Here is a 13,084-nt window from a genome sequence, read left to right on the forward strand (position 1 = left end):
ACTGGTATGAATGCAGTGTGGAGTGCTGAATGGCTGGGTACTTGTCCCAATACACATTCTGTGTCGTGAATCTCTGGAAGGAGGTGAAAAGCCTGAATGCAGTGTGAGCCTGATTGCCTGCCTGCCTGTCTGCATGAATCCCCTTCTGGAGATTGGTTGCCTGAGTGTGACCCAGCAGAGTTAATGAGAGACCAAACAGTATATCTGGGGACCTTGCACTGATGGAAATCGTTCAGAAGCTGAAGTTGATACTTGATGCTTAACCTTGAAGTCCACTGGAAGAAGAAAATTGCTACTGCTATCCTTCGCCAATCTAAAAGCTGCTGTGCCTTCAAGGAACTGATCCAAGAGAGGACCTGGCTAGGAGACCTCTCCCCGAACTACGAGGGAGCATCGTGCACCAGCTAACCTTTGCTGAAGCGCCATGGAAGTCAGTCCTCGAAAAGGCTGCCGACCGGAGACGGGGACCTCCGCAGAATCACAAAGCGAAGCTCCTGGACATTGAAGCCCATCACCATTGACGACGATCATCATCGACTGGAGCCGCAATTCTCCATTGCCTAAGAACACTTTGAACGAAGGACTCCCTCGCTCATCACCGACAACCACTTTGTCCTGCCGGAGAAAGTCAAGGCCGCCGATTCGCAGAGGAGAATCCGCCTGTGGGCTTCCCACCACCTGAAGACCACAAAGACACTGATGACTCAATGCCCTTGCTGGGTCCTTGCTGGGCCAAAGTTCTTCAGTAACTCCTTGCGGCAACAAACTATTGTCGTCGAGGTGCCCCGCATGCCTCATCTTCGCAGGACATCCACGACCGAATATCGACTAGCACCGCCAGGACCGAAGCTTCAGCCTCGATGCCTTTGTTCACCATTTCTTCATGGGATCTCGACAATCCGTGACTCCTGCCTTAAAGAGGGTCACTCAAGAAGGATCTGTCAACGACCCATCGTCGAACTCTGCTAAACCATATACTTTGAGGTGGTAGAACTTTTATAGAAGAAGATAAGACTGTGTTAGACAATATATGGACTGGGCTTGTGGTATATCTTATTTACAGGTTGCCCAGGTGGGGGGATCCTCACACTGAACTTTGTCTAGGTAAATGGACACAGCCTTCTGCCAATTGTCAAACCACCTGTTTTCCTCCTAAGTCTATGGTTGATACCTTTTGCTACATTGATTTGAATGCTATTTGAACTGTCTACAGTTGATGCATTTTTAAGGAATCAATAGTTAAGAGTGGTTAGACCTATATATATATATTTGCCATTATTATTATTAGTACAAAGTGTGTTATTGTGATTGTGTACTTAACGTGAAACTTATTTATATAAAGACTGTGTTTTCACTAACATAGTGTGTGGACATTCCGTTGTGGGTGCTTGGGGAGTACACTGTACTTAAGAACCAGCCTGCATCACCTCCTGAGAGCTAAGTCTTGATTACTCATCCATTGCTACCAACAATAGAGCATTTTGGCTGGGGTGCTCTGTGCCTCTACTCTGCCATATAGAGAGCAGGAGTACAGATAACCCCCCTCCAGTCTTTACACTGGTGGCAGTGGTGAGATGCAAATGGTTTTAAGAATCAGTGTATTACCTTGCCACTTACAAAATATCTACACTTTCTTGAATTGAAGTTTAGTTGTGTACTAGATAACTACATTACAAGCAATGGGATTTACTACAAATGGTAAATTGACTTGGATGAGCTTAGAGGCTCTCCAGAGTGTTTGTGAAGCCAGGGAGTTAGACTTTGAGGATAAGCCTAGGGCTGCACTGATAGCTTCACTGGTGGACAACCAGGCTGATTGTGAAGCTCTTGAAGGGGGGGATGCAACCAATTATGTCCCTGTCCCTGGGGCTATTGTTGAATCTAATTTTGGGATCGCCACCATTCCTGCTGCCTCTGTTCCTACCTCCAGCAATGATTCTTCAGGGAATGCCTTGGAACTTGAGTAATTAAGGATGAAGTTTGCCTTTGAATACAAAAAGTTGGAAACTGAAGCTGAGCTTGAGAAAGAGGAGTTGGCACATGTCATGATTCCTGCCCCTCATGTCCCCAGCCCTCCAAGATGGCAGGCTGGAGCCAGGCCACAATCACCTACATGGCCCTCAAGGGCCTCTCCATCCCTCCAAAGACCCACTTGGAGCCAGACTTGGCGCTTGTGGCACCAGACTCACTCACTCCCATAGGATAACATTGGGGATTGGACTTGTAGTGCATTGATGGGGACAAGATGGATGCCCCCACATATTTCGGTTCCCAGAACTGCATGTGCAGTCTAGTCTTTTGGGTGTGGTTCAGCCCAGAGACACCTGGGATAGCCAGAGACTATTCAAGCCACGCCCAGGCTGAGAAACATGATTCATCACTCACCTTCAGTGCTACTCATCTCAGCAGCATGTCGCCATCCCCGGACGCCGGCCATCATCTAAGGAAGGAAAGGAACAAAGTTAGAGAACTGTTCAAAAGACTCATTATACTTACCTGTCGGATTCTTGCCAGTGAAGTAACTAGGCAGCATCGAGCCTGCATAAATCAACGCACCCCTGCGCTGAAAGCAGGACGGAGAGAACACTTTCCAAGAAAACAAGGTGAGCTCTGGATCAAAGGGAAGGGTTGGACCCCGGGGAAGAAGGGGTTCAAGCACACAGAGACAATATGGAGTTAAACTCTACCAATCCTGTGTTTTAGGCACAGTCTCCAGTCGAGTAGACTCCAGGGAAGGGTTTGAGGTCGTAAGAGGTCAGAACAGGCTGAGTGACGTTCCCTTGGATACCAGGTGAGCGTTACAGCACAGCAAATGATACTCAAGAATAGGGATCTTGAACTCAAAGACAAGGACCTTGAACTTAAAAACAAGGACACTGAATGTCAGAAATTCCAGCCAGAGAAAGCTTGAGTTGAGATTTCAGCGAAACCAGTTGAGAGTGTCAGGTCCCCAGCCATCAAATGTATGAAAGATTTGGTTGGTGTGTATGTGGAGGGTTCTGATATCCTCCAATTTATTGAAGCATTTGAGATTCTTCTGGAATCCATGATGTTGATAAAGGAGATTGGGATAAGTGTTTGCTAAGCAGAGTGCCTCAGACTGATTATGACTGTTTTCTGAAACTGAGTGTGGAAGAAAGGGTTTGTATGAGTGCATGAAATCTGCTTTGATTGCAAAGTTTGGCAAGACACCTACCCAGTACCTTAAAAGGTTCAGGGAACCATGGGCGTAGGACATGGGGGAGACAGGGGGGACAAATACCCCCACAATTGTAAGTGGGGGGGTGTAATGTCATTTGTCCCCCCCAGAATATGTTTGGTGTGTCGTACAGGGATCTGTTTTTGAACTGGGGGGAGGCCTCTCCCCCTGTCCCCCAAAGCATGGGGGAAATACCCTGGGGGCAGATGGGTGATCATCTGCCCCCAGCGAAGGGGGCAAACAAAAACACAAAGTTTTAGGTGGGGGTGGGTGCAGGTGGGGCCACTAGCCACCAGGGATTTTTGCAAGGGAGTGGCCCTCTCCCCCCACCCTAAGTGGATGGGGGCACCTTATGTAGCCCTCCCTGAGGGCAGATTTCTGCCCCTAGAAAGGGGTACAGGAGATGTCCCCCATCTATTTGGAGTGGGGGGCAGTGTAAATATTGGCAGAACCACCCCCCCAAGATTGGGGCAGTACGTTTTGACCTCCCCTCCCAGGGTCAGATACTCACACACATGTGCCCATTTGCCCCTAGAGAAGGGGAAAAAAAACATTATGATAACTTGTTTTGGGTGGGGGTGGGGGGCCCGGTGGGGCTCACTAGACCACCAGGATTATTTTGTGCTTGAAAGGGACCCTCTCCCCCCAACCTAAGTGGATGGGGAGCACCTTATGTAGCCCTCCCTGGGGGCAGATTTCTGCCCCTAGGAAGTGGTACATGAGATGCCCCCCATCCATTTGGGGTGGGGGGGAGAGGCCACTACAAATATTGGCAGAGCCACCCCCAAGCCTGGGGCAGTACGTTTCCCCCCCCCCGCCGGGGGCAGATGGTCACACACATGTGCCCATCTTCCCCTAGGGAAGGGGCACAACAAAAAATATATTATATCTTGTTTTGGGTGAGTGTAGGGGGTCCGGGGGGACCCACTAGACCACCGGAATTTTTTGTGTTTGAAAGAGGGGTGTCCCTCTCCCCCCACCCTGATTGGATGTGGTCACCTTATGTAGCCCTCCCTGGGGGCAGATTTCTGCCCCTAGGAAGGGGTACATGAGATGCCCTCCATCCATTTGGGGTGGGGCACGAGAGGCCACTGCAAATATTGGCAGATCCGGCCCCCAAGCCTGGGGCAGTGCTTTCTGCCCCTAGGAAAGGGGTAAAACAAATTATAACTTGTTTTGGGTCAGTGTGGGGGGCCACTGAACCACCATGGATGTTATTAGTGGAAAGGGGATGGCCCTCTCCCCCAACCCCAAATGGATGGGGGGCATTTTATGAAGCCCTCCCTGGGGGCAGATTGGTAGACTGGGGTTATCAGTGGGTTAGTCTTTTCCCTTTGCGCCCAGGTAGGTACACCCACACATATGAGGTACCGTTTTCGTCGGGACACCTGTGGGAACGCAGGAAGGTAGGACATCTGTTGTTGGTGGCGTGTTTCGGTGGGTGGGCAGAGGGAAATGTCTCTGAAATGTGGTGGAAAAAAACACAATTTTCAGACATTTCACTCTGGACACCCACCGAAACACACCGCCAACAACACATGTCCTACCATCCTACATTCCCACAGGTGTCCCAACGAAAACGGTACCTCACATGTGTGGGTGCACCTACCTGGGCGCAAAGGGAAAAGGTTAACCCACTGGTAACTCCAAGCCTTTCGGCAGAGCAGATTTTGCTCATGTGGACAACATACAGATTTGGGCCTATGGTGTCGAAGCCACCAAGGAAAACAGGGAACCTCATGCATTTACGAAAAGAGGACACCCGTGGGAATCCACAGAGGTCTGACTTGCGCGAATCACCCCAGAATGTATTACCCACAATTCCCGGCAAAGTCTGAAACGTTACGACCGCCTGCATTTGGGGAAAAAAGGGGCCACATTTGGCGGAGATATCTTATGTAACAAAAAAGTTACAAGTGATTGAATGGCGACATACCAAAATCACCAAAAAAGGCCTTAGCAGAAATACCCATGGCAGTTAAGGGGTTAAGACGGTAAAGCCCCAGAAGAGATATCATTTGTAAGGTAGCTCAGTGAGTTAATGCTCCAATTGCAGATTGTTCACAGGAATATGTAACACCTGTGTTCAGCACCTGCCTTAATCTTCTGGTGGGATAAACACCGAATGTTCCGATGCAACACAGCATTTTCCATGTCAATTGGTTCAGAAAAAGTGGTGGAAAACATTATTACTGTCGCTTTTTGTAATTGGCCGGATTTTCGTATATTTTCTGGATGGAGTTTGGGAGCCGAGTGGACACACCAGGACCCCCTGTATTTTCCTGTATTTCCCGCTCCACCAGACAAATGCAGCCTTACTGCCAGCATGGATTCTCATGCTGGAAATAAGGAAAGGGATTCCTCTGAGATCTCCTTGGAAATTAAACCTGGTAAAAGCGGGCGGAGTCCAGAGGAAGCCATTGTCAATTCCGCCAGCAATCGCTAATTGTGCGAGGTATTTACTCTCTTCCAGAGTGGAAAAGCAATGTGATTTCACCTGCCTTTTACGCTAAAATCTTCAATTTTGTGGCGGAAAAGTAAAAACTTGTGCCAATGGAAGTGGTCCACTCCATGCAGTTAACTTTGCGCCTTGATGCTTGTGGGTTTTGTCTGATACTACACATGAATAAATAAATACATACATTTAACCTGACCCCAGATAAATGGCAATTTGTGATCAGAATGAGTGAGCATGGCATGTCGCTGGTAAGAGTGAGTCCTGTGCTTCTTAAGTGTGTTGGCAAATGCCCTTAATTGCCATCTCACATTAAACAGGTGCTAATACCCATCAGTGTGGATTGCGCAATAATCATTTGACAGAGGTATTTCAAATGGCCAATTTAGTGCTTTGGGTGACATTGTCAACGTGGGAGAATGTTGCCCATAATGTGCCACTTTCTCTGCAGAGTGAATTGTGCCCACCCCGAGGAAGAAGTTTGAAAAACCCACAAGGGCACCGTGCCCTACTCTTTCTGTGTGTGTCTTCCCCACAGGGCGACAGATGTCGACTCAGACATGGGTATGTCTCTGGTGGCAAGCCTTGTACCCTAGTTGATGTGGCAAAGGATTCCAGACTTCCGAGGCTGATAACATTAGTAGCATTGAGATACATGCCATCTGACAGGTATGTGTGATAAAGTTGCAAAGCAGTGCTGTTAGTGGGCTAAAGCAGGAGGCAATGCCTGCCCACCCTCAAAGGGTATGTACGACCAAAAGTAATAGGCTCCTCCCCCCATCATGGCTGTAAGGGCCAGGCTCCAAACCAGGGCAAGAATGCCCTCCAATCATCCATGCCCACCAGTGGGGTACCCCTCGTGCTCCAGGAACCCTGTTGAGCAACCTCTGTGCTTTCCAGGTGATACTAACATTATTTAAAGCCAGAAGTCTAAAAGGTAATCACTTAATTGCAGCTGGAAATTAGCTCCTGGCGTGATCAAAATGTCTTAACCAAGTGTGACATCACCCCCTTCATTTATAAGCAATATGTGTGTTCTCGCGTTTTATCTTCCACTGGATTACTGTTAGAAACAAAGGCAAGAGTTGTGTCTCTTGTGTAGGCATTAGGAAGGCAGTTGCCAGCCTCTGGCATAATATGCCCATGTTCTTCCAATATTGGCTAGCTGTTGCCCTCTCATGGCCAGGTAGAACCATTATGGCAGTGACTGGCAAATGCCTTTCCCCGGCAGACAGTAAAGTGGAAATAAAAGGCCAATTCAAGACACGGAACAAATAGCAGTTAAGACAGGCTGCAGCTGCCATTGCTGTGTTAGGGAGAATATGTTGAGTGTTCAAGCAAGGAGGTATGTATTAAGCAAGCAAGCAGTGAGACAAGGGAGAGGCAAAGAAAGGCCAGAGGGGCTCTTTGAATAGTGTAACAGGGCAGAGGACCCATGCTCTGCCGTCCTAGTAATAAATGAGAGAATCAAATAGATCAGGCTTTGCAGCAAATGTTAAACGAGAAAGGAACAGAGTCCAGCTCTGCATTCAGAATAATAAAGACAAAGAAAGGCTAGACTCTAAAGCCAGCATGAGATGGAATAAGAGGGACCAGACTCATCGTGAGGGGCTGGCCCAGCCCTCACAGGAGCGCTAGATGGGCAGCCCACATAGCAGGCTGCCACTCTGGCCACTCGCTGGGTCCACATACACCCCACTTTCTAGGCATCCCCCGGGTCCGACGCATCCGGCCGCGGACCTGGGGAGTGCATATAAGGGGGTGGGCTTGCGATCGCTCATATTCCTTGTTTGCTGTACCCCCCAACGCCTGGAGGACAGTCAAAGCAGCAACATCACACAGCTGGTCCCTCTACTCCAATAACAGGGTTTACTCAGAGGTACAAGCAAGATTTCTTCTTTCTTTGAAACCGCCATCCTTCCATTCCAAGAGACACACATGTCTCCTTGCCCCACACAAAAAAAGGAGAAACTTGCAGTTGGTAGAAAAGGCTGCAACTCCTTTATTTGGCAGGAATCCACTTACAGGTGATCTGCCTCTTAACGAGCTGGTGTCCTAGCTGTGGCCCACTGGAAGTCATTGTTATTTCCTCTCTCTTACCATGAGCTCATAGTCAGATAACAAATCCAGAAATGCAACATATAAAAACATGTTCTTTGCTGCTGCATCCTTTAATTTTATTCAGTTTTCTTTTCTTCTTTTCTCTTGTTTTATATAGTGATGATATTTGTAATTTAATACGTACTGCTATTTTAATTTTAATGTTGCGAAAAGTCCAGTTCTTTGACTAAAACACAATAAATAAAGAAAGAAAGCAAAGTCCCCAAGGTGTCCCCTGTTCCCCCCCAGATTTTATGTGTCTCCTACCCCCCTACAGGGAATTTAAGAAAAGAGAGAATGTGTCTTGGGTTGACTGGGTGAGTGCTGCACATATGAACATGATGGGGTGGATTGATGGATACAAAGTGAAAACTTTTGTTGAATTGTCCCAACTTTTGTTTTTTTGAAAATTCTTCTGAAGCTTGTTCACCAGAGTTGCGTCAGTATGTTGCTGACCAAAACATTTTAGATCCCTTTAAGCTGCCCAGGCTGGCTGACAAGTGGGTCTCCCGCTGTGTGTCCCATAAGGACTCCAGTGGGAAGGACAAGGACAAAGAAAAGGGGACTTCTCAGAAGGCTGAGGCGTCCCAGAAGCAATCACAGTCGGCTAAACCAAAATCGTCCTCTCCTGAGACTCAAAGATCTAGTGGGGATAAGTCCTATGTGGGTGGGAGTAAGAGTAGTGGTCCACCTGCTGCAAAGCAGGCTCACAGTGGCTGCAGTACCATACCCCACATTCCTGGCACTTGTTGGGACTGTGGGGCTCTGGACCACAAGAAGAGCAACCCCAAGTGTAAAGGTAAGGCACTTGGAGTCTAGGCTGTCAGCCTAACCTACCCTTGCCCCATGCCTGAGGTGGAAGCCACTGTCCTCCCCTCCTCTACAGGAATCACATACGGTGCTCCTGTAGGGATTTCCCTAGTGTCCCTTGGGGCCTGGGACCAGTACGCAGAAGTACTGGCTACAATCCCACAGAACACCCGTAGGTTTTTGAGAAGTGTACTCTGGAATGGCCAGCCTTCTAAAGGTTTGAGAGATACGGGGGCAAGCATAACAGTGGTGGACAGGACCCTGCTCAAGCCAGAGGACTATATAGGCGTTCCTCTGAGAACCACCAGGTTAGCTGGTTGGCCTCCCAAATTATCAACTGTAGCCTTAGTCAACATTATGATTTGAAACAAGACAGCAAAGCTTCCTGTCCTGGTTCAGGACAGTGTATCTGCTAACATTTTGTTAGGCAACAATCTAGTGCAGTTGGGGATCCTGAGGAGGAAATGGGATCTCCTCCTGTCATGCCTGCTGTTTGTTTACAGAGAGGTACCTCAAGAGAGTGTTGGTTTCAGCCTCTTTGAGCTACTCTTTGGACATCCCCTGAGGGGGCCCCTTGCCTTGATCAGAGAAGGTTTGGAAGCTACCCCTCCAGGTCCTGTCAAGCAAGTGGGGGGCTGTGTGTTAGGCCTCAGACGGATGATGACACAGATGATGGGTCAGGTGACAGTGGACCTTAAGGCAAGACAGGAATTAAATAAATGCTGGCATGACCTTAAAGCATCACAAGTCGATTGGACTCCAGGTCAGGAGATCCTTGTGATGGAGTCTACCAAGCCTCAAGCTTTGGAAGATAAGTGGACTGGACCCTTTTGGATCATCTCCAAAATGGGCAAGGTCAATTATCTGGTTGACATGGGAGTCCCTCGGGTAACCCCTCAGGTATTCCACGTCAACAGGCTCAAGCCTTTCCATAGGCGAGCAGAAGTCTCATGTCTCTTGCGGGCTCCAGAGCAAGAAGTGGATGAGAGTGAACCCCTTCCCGATTTACCGCATAGCTACCCTCAGGATGGCTCAGTGGAGGGAGTGCATCTCTCTGCAGATATGACACCAGAACAGCAGAGGGCCTGCAGGGCTTTGCTCCAGCAGTATGGGTCTCTGTTCTTACTGACACCAGGCCACACCCTGAGGTGCAGGAACAGAAGTGACACTGGTGACAGCATACTTGTCAAAAACATTTTCTACAGGATGTCAGACACTTTTAAGAACCACATTCAGGCTGAGGTCGTCAAGATGTTGGATCTGGGTGTTATTGAACCCTCAACCAATCCCTGGTCCAGTCCAGTGGTCCTTGTCCCCCAGGCAAGTTCCCAGGCAGATGACAAGGATTGACGGTTCTGTGTGGACTACAGAGGGGTCAATGCTGTCACCAAAACTGACGCGCACCCATTCCCCAGGGCTGATGAGCTTGTGGAAACCATAGGTACTGCCAAATGTGTGAGCACCTTTGACCTTACCTCAGCCTATTGGCAAATAGCTCTGATGGACCATGCCAAGGAAAAGACTGCATTCTCAACACCTGTGGGGTTCTACCAGTTTAGAGTCATGCCTTTTGGGTGGAAAAAAGCACCTGCCACCTTCCAGAGATTGGTCCATCATGCGCTCAGCTGGCTGGAGGCCTTTTGTGTCGCCTACCTAGACGACATTACCATCTACAGTTCCACCTGGCAAAAGCATTTGACTCACCTGGATAAGGTGTTGCAGTCCTTGAAAAGGGCTAACCTCACTATCAAGGCCACCAACTGCCAGATAGCTCAAGGGAAAGTCATGTATCTTGTTCATGAAGTAGGAGTGGGGTCAAATCCAACCTCTCCCCATTAAAGTACAGCATTACATGACTGGATGACTCTGTTACGCTCACCTGGTGTCCACGGGGGCGTTGATCTGGACCGGCCTGATGTTACTTCTTCCAGTGATACTCGGAGCGCCGAGATGACGGAGTGGACCGGGCCACCCAGCTTGATCTGTGTGGCTCGTATGAATACTCTTCTGTAATGCAGAAAGGGGAATTAACCACCTGTGAGGTTTAAGCTTAACCCCACCTTCTCCCCTTGAATTACTTTGGGACTCCTTTAGATTCTCACCTGATAATCTGGAAAGATGAACTCGCCATCCTGCTTCAAGTGCAGGGGCGCGTAGATGACCAGTTGCCTCACTGGTGTGGGAAGTTGGCGAGTTGCAGACAGAGTTGACTCCGTAGAGGTAATAGTTATAAGAGTTCAAAACGTCTGGAATTCACTCAGTCCAATTCCCTTAGGTTGCCCTTATGGATCTGAAAAGAGTTCACGTGGCAACCAGAGATGCGCAGGTAAGTGTTTATAAAAGCTGTTCGGAATAAAGAGGGAAGCTTGCTCTAATCTGTGGTCTTTTCCCTTTTCAGGCATCCATTCGGAGGAAGATCCGTGGATTGAAGCGTTTTCCGCAACCGGGTAAGTCTGCAGCGGAATGTTTCCCCATAGGGGCCGGGGTGCGGCGGATATGCGGAAAAGGTCGCGCCGGCCCGAGATTAGGTGAGTATCCCCGGTGATCTCAAGTAAGTCTTAATATTTGCCTTTGTTGCCTTAGGTAACTCTCTGTTGCTCACCTTATTGTTTTTATGTCCATAGGTGATGAAGAGCGGCCGCGGACTGAAGATGAGCGTGATGGAATGCTGAAAATGGCAACAGGTGAGTTCAGCGCGGCGTTGCAGGAGGTGCGGCAAGAGCGACTAATGGATTCTTTCTTCCAGGTCCAAGTCGGGAAGATGCAGGATTCAGGTGAGTATGAATAAACTCTTGCTCTAACCTTTCCTTCTGTTTTCCTTGCAGGGTTCAGGGGTTCCGGAGTGTAGACTGGCGTGGCAGAAGACTGGAAGCTGCTGCAGACACGGTGAGCGTTACGCTGCTACTGCAGAATAACGCGAAGCACGTGTGGCTGTCCGGGCGTGGCTTAAATAGCTTTGGAAGAAGTTCCAGGTAAGTATTCTTCCACTGCCCCACCCAGGTAAGAAAATAGTCCCTGCATTAAAATAGTCCCTCCTCAGCCTCATTTGGCTTAGGTCTTCATGCAGCATGGTCTGCATCAGGTGAGTAAGCAGCATGGTCTGCTTTAGGTAAGTTCTCATAAATGAGCATGGCGCCTATGGCGCCAGGACTGACTTTGTTCTTATGAGCCTGGCGCCAAAGGCGCCAGGACTGCACCCAAACAGCCCCTAACTGGGGCTTTTGGGCATGCTCCAAATGGCGTGATGCCTGCTTCCGGGGCAGCTGGGCCTGGTCTGGTTTCCCGGGGGCAGGCATCATGACAGCACTCCCCCTCAAGGCCCCTCCCAAAGTCGTTCCTCTCCTTGGCCGTGGTTTGTCTGGAAATTCCCGGTGGAACCTCTTCACCAAACGAGGTCCATGCACGTGGTCACTAGGTTCCCAAGACCTTTCCTGCGGACCATAACCTTTCCAGCCAATTAGGTAAAAGAGTTTAGATCTCACTCTTTTTGAGTCCAAAATATTCTTGATTTCGTATTCGGGTTCTCCGTCTATGAGGATAGGTTCAGGTGGGTCGGTTAGCCTAGTTCCTGGTTGCACTGGTTTCAAAAGAGACACGTGGAAGACGGGATGGATTCGCATATGAGCAGGTAGTTCCAACTCGACAGCCACCGGGTTAATAATGGCTTTGAAGGAGTAAGGCCCCAAGTACCTGGGATTAAAGGTCCGTTTTCCTTTGAGAGGAATGTGCTTAGTAGGTAACCATACTTGGTCCCCTATCTGGTAGTGTGGTGCTTCTCTTCTAAGCTGATCAGCGTTTTTCTTGTATTTTTCCTTGGCCTTTCGTAAATGTTCTGTTGCTTCCTTAAAGGTTTGAGTAATGACTGTGTGAAGATGATATACTGCGGGCATCTCTAAATGCTGGGGTGAATCCAACTCCGAGGTTCGGGGATGATGTCCGTATATGGTAAAAAAGGGACTGTGCCCAGTTCCTGAGTGTACTGAATTATTGTACGCATATTCAGCGATCCATAGGGTGTCCTTCCAATTGCCCTCAGACTGATGTAACATACAGCGTACATATTGTTCGAGAGTCTGATTAGTTCTCTCTGTTTGGCCGTCGGTCTGGGGGTGGTGGCTAGTGGAAATCCTGACATCTTTTTGTGCCAGTTGGCAGCATTTTTTCCAGAAATGCGAGATAAATTGACTTCCTCGGTCTGAAATTAACACAGATGGAAAACCTTGTAGACGAACAATGTTTTCAAGGAATTCCTTGGCCAGGGTTCAGGCTGAGGGTATCCCTTTTTAAGGGAATAAAGTGGGCCATTTTAGAAAAAAGGTCCACTATTACTAGGATAGTATTGAAACCGTTACACTGGGGTAGATCCGTGATAAAGTCTAATGACAAGGTGTGCCAAGGAATCGGTGGGATGTCCATAGGCTGTAATAGCCCCGCTGGTTTTCTTTTTTGACTTTTGTTTTGGGCGCAGATATGCCACAAGATAGGACAAATGACTTAATATCTTTTTGCCAGGTGGGCCA

The sequence above is a fragment of the Ambystoma mexicanum genome, chromosome 6q (genome assembly GCF_040938575.1).
Source record: "Ambystoma mexicanum isolate Mex_15411 chromosome 6q, UKY_AmexF1_1, whole genome shotgun sequence".
Lineage (NCBI taxonomy): Eukaryota > Metazoa > Chordata > Amphibia > Caudata > Ambystomatidae > Ambystoma > Ambystoma mexicanum.